The sequence below is a fragment of the Dromiciops gliroides genome, chromosome 2 (assembly GCF_019393635.1).
Source record: "Dromiciops gliroides isolate mDroGli1 chromosome 2, mDroGli1.pri, whole genome shotgun sequence".
NCBI classification, from domain to species: domain Eukaryota; kingdom Metazoa; phylum Chordata; class Mammalia; order Microbiotheria; family Microbiotheriidae; genus Dromiciops; species Dromiciops gliroides.
Genome location: NC_057862.1, coordinates 687,151,082 through 687,157,036, shown reverse-complemented (window position 1 = coordinate 687,157,036; position 5,955 = coordinate 687,151,082). Strand labels below are relative to the sequence as shown.

Here is a 5,955-nt window from a genome sequence, read left to right as displayed (position 1 = left end):
GCAAATTTAGCTTTTCCAAGACAGGTGGGGAGTCTTCACAAAGCTCTATCCAGTTATGTTCTCTGAGAGCAGGGGACCCTCTTATGACCCTGGTTCCTGAAACCAAGTTCAGTGTCAGGGTGCAAGGAAAGGTCTACCATGCATACATCCTAGTCTGCCTACATTGAGAGGACAACTCTTCTCATTCTTGAAGCAATTCCACCTCCACGTTGCGGCCTGCCTCACCAAGGGAAAGGCCATGAGAATCAGTCAGTTTTTGCTTGGAATCTGGGAGACAGAAGGAGCAAGGGGAGGGGTTACAGGAGGGGAGGAGCATGAGACAGAACCCACGGGGTCGAGGTCAAGCCTGGTTTTATTTCATGCGAAGTTTTCCAGTTGTAAGAAGTTCAGGTTTCTGAATTCCTGCGGACTGCCCGGCCCCTGATGCTTTGAGATCTTCCCAGATGTCTGTGTCCCAAGTGAAAGTCAGAAGAGCCGAAGGCACCAGCCCACAGTCGTTGAAGGCTAAGTTTTCATTCAGCACATTGTGCCCGCCTGGGAGAAGCAGTTCAAAGGGTAGCCAGTCGTTCTGGAGTGCCTCCCTCACAAAGCTGTAGAGTGCAGACAGCCCCTCCTGAGCGTAGAAGGTGCCCTGCAGGAAGTGCCCATCGGGAAAGCGAACCCGTAAGAGGGTAGAGTTGTATTGACGCATTTCTCGCTGGTCCTCCTCCCGCATGGCTTTGGGCCAAAGCACAGTCAGCCGTTCCACAGCGTCCACCCTTAGCTTCTGCTCCCGTTTGAGCTTCTCTGCTGTGAGGTTGAAGAAGTCCCCAGGTAGGTCGAACTGGGCAGCCAGCGGGGAGGGTTTGAAGATGCATTGCTGCCAGGGCAGCTGAGTCCCCACGGGCTCTGAGATCTGCAGGGTCCCTTTGTTCTGGTTCAGCTTGTCCACGTTGGCCAAGGAAAACTCATTCAGCACGTACCTCTGAGGTGTCCTTCTCTGGAACAGGGAGAGTCATCTTCTCAAACCCAATGGTCTCGAAAAACTCATTCGCCCCTTCTAGGCAGTTGATCCGCTCCTGAAACACCTTGTTCTGTACTTTGATTTTCCTGAATTTCTTCTCCTCTGAGTGGAGATGGGTGTTGTCTAGCTACTTGGTAATGGAGTCCACCCCCAATTTCACTTTCTCTATGTCCCTATTGAACGTATGGGTCTTTGTCTGAGTGCTTGCTAAAGGCCTCTTTGATGTGGGCCTCCCACTGGTCTTTTCTCAAGATGGCTGCAGTGCTGGGGGAGGTAAAATAAACCCCACCCACAGACAGGTTTGCAGGCCCCTCCTCCTTAGCCTCAGGTACCACATTTGCTCCAGAAGACTCAAGGCTCCCACTAAAGGTGGCTTCTGCTTCTAATTCCTTCCTCACTTGGTTCCGGATGGAATCTTGGGACGTAGGTCCTGGGACCGTGGTTGCTGATGCTCCAGCCTGGCCAGCTCCGCCGCTGCTGCCATTTGGGCCTCATCAGTGGGTCCTTGTCGGTCTTGCTTGGTTACTTGTTGGCTCCAGGTTTCCCTGGAGACTTTTTCCCCCCTCTGTGTCCGAGTTTCTACCTAGGCCCCACGCTCTTAAACTTGATGTCCGCCTTGATATCCTGAAAGATTTTTTTTCTTGGCTGCCACGGGAAAGAGAGAGAGGTGCAGCAGTTGTGGGGGCTGGGACAGGTCCGGTCAACAACCAGAAGGAAAATATACCACCGACAATGCATTTTTAGTGATTGATTTGATATCCTTCATATGGATATTTTCTCCTTTAGTTCAGAGGACAATGGTATAACACTTATCCCGGTATTTCTACGGTTTTTCATTTATTGAAAATCCACCAAAAATATCTATAGCCTTCTAGTTCTTCAAACATTTTGTGGACACCTGCATGGTCTACATGAATATATACTGTCCTGGAACTTGGGGAATTTGGTTTCAAATTCACACTTTAACACTTATTGTATGCCTTTGGGAAAATCATTCAAACACTGTCTTTCAGTTTCCTTGATTGTAAAGTTAGGTTGGACTAGATGTTTTCTGTTTCTGTAGTTTTTAGATTCTGTGATCCTTCAATTCAAATCAAAGGAAAAGGAAAGAAGTGGCAAAGAAATTCTAAACTATATACTTCATATCCCCAGTTACCAAAGGACCTAACCCAGAAAAAATAATAATTTGTAGATCAAGTCTTTACGATTTCAGATAAACAGACCGACATGAACATGTCTCCTCAGATAGACCACGACATATTTCACTCTTCTCTTTGTATTCCAAGTACCTAACACAAGGCCTGAAACACAGTAATGCTTATTGAATTGTTGACTGACTATTAACTTTTTGTAGTAGCAACAATTATAATAGTGTTCTATATTTGCACTTTTTACAGTTTTGTGAGGACTATCATATTTCTTTTTTTTTTTGATGAAAATAACTTTTTTTAAGGTAGATTAGTCTGGTTTAAATACATGTGATGTATTTTAAAGAAGAGAAGTTGGAAATATGGTGATCAGTGGAGAGGCCATTAGTGTAATTCAAAGATTAGGTAATGATGACAACTTGGATGGCAATAGGTGAAAAGTAAAAAGGTGGAAAAGAAATTTGAAATTGTATACCTCACATCCCCAGGTACCAAAGGGCCTAACACAGGAAAAATAATAATTTGCAAATGAAGTTTTATTGATTTTTAGGGGGAAAGAACCAGAATAAGCTTCACCCTTATCTTTGTTTCCTTTCTTTTCTTTTCTTTTTTAAATTCCATTACACATTGTTAATTTAAACAATCATTTTTAATTCAAATCCTACATAAGGGCAGTCCTGAACATTGTCCCTAACTCTGGTCTCCCAATTATTTTCCTTTCTTTTTTTTAATCAAACCTTGTGTTTTGTTTTGTTTGTTTGGTTGGTTTTGGTTTTGGTTTTGGTTTTGCAGGGCAATGAGGGTTAAGTGACTTGCCCAGGGACACACAAGTGCCAAGTGTCTGAGGCCAGATTTGAACTCAGGTCCTTCTGAATCCAGGGCCGGTGCTTTATCCACTGTGCCACCTAGCTGCCCCTCTATCAAACATTGTTTAAAAAAACAAAACAAAACTGAGAAGGTTAGTACTTGGTCTGTTCAGACAGGACGCCTTTTGTTTTTCCCTCACTTACCCTTGACATTTCCCACGTAGCCACACTATTATTTTTCCCCAAGGACACCTTAAGCCTTTGAAAAAATATAATTTTTTAAAAAATATTATATCTATCTTATTTTTTTCTTTACTATCTTAATATTGTATAGGTAAGGATGTGTTAGATTGCAACGGTTCTCAAAGTCAGTTTAGTAGTAGAGGATAAGGTCAAAAAATGGTGATAAAAATGAGACTTTTTACTCTATCCATCTCATCCCTGATCCAATTTTGGCTCATTCTAAATACATTTAGCATAAATAATTTCCTTCACTCTCTCCCCTCTCACTATCCTCATGTCATTTCTGATTATTAAAATAATATTTTCTCAGCTGGAGTTTATAACTTCCTAGGCTTTATGTATGCATGATCTCTCATTTCAAAGCCAGGATGCAGCCTTCAACTGGAGCTGACATTAGCATAGGGGACTCTTTTGTCAGAGATATTTTTACTGTTCCACAGACTGAGAATTCAGAAAGGATGCCAGCCAACTTCATCTTACCTGGAAGAAGCAATAAAAAAAGGAAGGAACACAGCACAATTAGATGCCAATTCACGACTTAACCTGGTGAGACTGTATTTTGTGTACTTTGTTTAATATTTTGTTTAATTTCAGTTGTAACAGTAGGGACTTCTAAAATTACTCTTATGAGCTTCTGATCAGTGTTGTCTTCCCCCTGAGCTGTGCTCAACTGATAGTTAAATCATTGGCTGAAATTGCCATGTTTTAGAGAAGAGCCAGACGCTTTTATTTCATTCCCAACTTTACTCACTTTCCTGACTTCCACTCTACCATGAGCAGACTTGCTTCTCAACTTGAGTATGTCTTTCCCACCTTCAAAATTTCCTGCTCCCCTTTATGTTTTGTCTTCCCTATTAGAATGTTAGTTTCATGTAGGTAAGTACTATCCTATTTTCTTTCTTTTCCATCTTAGTGCTTTGTACAATGACTGTGCATTGCAAATGCTTAGTAAATGATTTATTTATCCAAATATCTTGAGTTATGATTTAACATTCAATTTTTCATTATTGAACATCTCTTTCTCTCACCTACCTACTGTTCCAATTGGGGAAAAAAAGAAAAATGAAATATTTCCATCAAATAAATATAGCTAAGCATGACAAGTTCTCACATTGTCTATGCCAAAAATGTGTCTTATTCTGCCTATTAGTTCCTTCATTCTATTTAATTCCTCTCAGGCTCGGCTCTATCAAGTCTTCTCAGGACCTCTCCTCCATGCTACATTAGTCTTTTCATCCTGGAAAATCTTTCTGAACCTATGGCCCCTTTCCTTTGCTTGGTTGATTCATTTGGGAGCCTACATTTTAAGGAAAATGTCCAGGTTGGCTGTGTTTATTCCTTACTCTCCAGACTACTTTCTCCACTCTTCTCCACATGCAAGTAACTTTTCCCAATCTCTTTTCAGATTTTTTTCTATATTCTATACAACCCTCATAAGTGCACTACATTGTCTTTTTTATCTTGTAATTTTATTTTAATGATTATCATAATTTGTGGTTCTTAGAAAATGCTAAAGATAGTGCATAAGACAGTCCTCTTGATTGTCCAACCTCTCCAAAAAGAAATAGGTAGAAATCATCATCAGTACTTTACAATCAAAGTAATCATTATTACATTGATATGATCATATTTAAATTTTTGCAATAGTATACTTTCTTCTTTCCATTCTGGTCAGTTTACTCAGCATCAGTCCATAAAGTTTTTCCAAGGTTTCCCTGAAATTTTCTCTTCTTTCATTCTTTTTTAAACATTAATATTAAATTTCCATTTTAACCCATCCTCCTGGTGAAATTGAACTTCTTATTTCACCTCAAGTTTCTGCATAGTATTTAAGAAATACATTTTTGAATGAATAAAAACTAATACTTAATATTTACCATACATATGTATGTATATATGTGTATATATGTATGTGTATATATGTGTGTGTGTGTGTGTGTGTATATATATATATATATATATGTATATGTATATGTATATGTATATGATATTTCAGGTCAATGGTTGATGGAAAAACCCAGAGGTTCAGAAGGTGAAGCAGTAAAGCAAATGGTAAAACTTATTGGTTCCTCTTTTGTTAATTGATTAATGTGATTAGAACTTTGGATAATTTATAATATCAAACTCTACTTTAATTTGAGAAAAGCATAAGTTAAATAATTTATAGAATTATGCACTTTATCGTACAAAAGTGCATAAGCTTCATCCAAACACTTTCACTTTACAGTTGAAGAATCTATGTCCCAAGAAAGTTAGATGAATTGTGTAATTCACAAAGGCAATAAACTTCATAGACAGGTTTTGTACTCTGGTTTGTTGACTCTAGAACTAATATTTTTTTGGGGGGGGATTTTGTTTGTGTGTGTGTGAGTGTGACCCCCTTGGTCAATACTAAAACATTATTCTAGTTCCTCAGATTACATAATAGAAATGGAAAAATTATGAGAGGAACAAAGGAGATATAATGTTTAGAGAATGGAAAAATGTTATTATTTTAAACAATATAATAAAAAACAATGGAAATATAAATGTCTTGGCAAATAAAGCTTTTCCATTATATAAAAGACTTGTCAGATGGTATTGCTTCCTCAATGCAGGACATATAACACCAGCTGGTTGACTATATATTGGTTATGTTATTAAATGACATTCATGTCTGAAATTGATTAAATAAATATACAATAATTTCCTTGGGAATCTGAAATTCTGTGATTCTCTGAAAATTTATGAAAGGATAAAAAATCTGATAAAATAT

General features: G+C 38.7%; 1 pseudogene; it reads right to left on the bottom strand.

Annotated features, from left to right (window-relative positions):
- Positions 1-352: 352 nt before the first annotated feature.
- On the bottom strand, positions 353-1,636 carry LOC122739642 (annotated as a pseudogene).
- Positions 1,637-5,955: the final 4,319 nt, after the last annotated feature.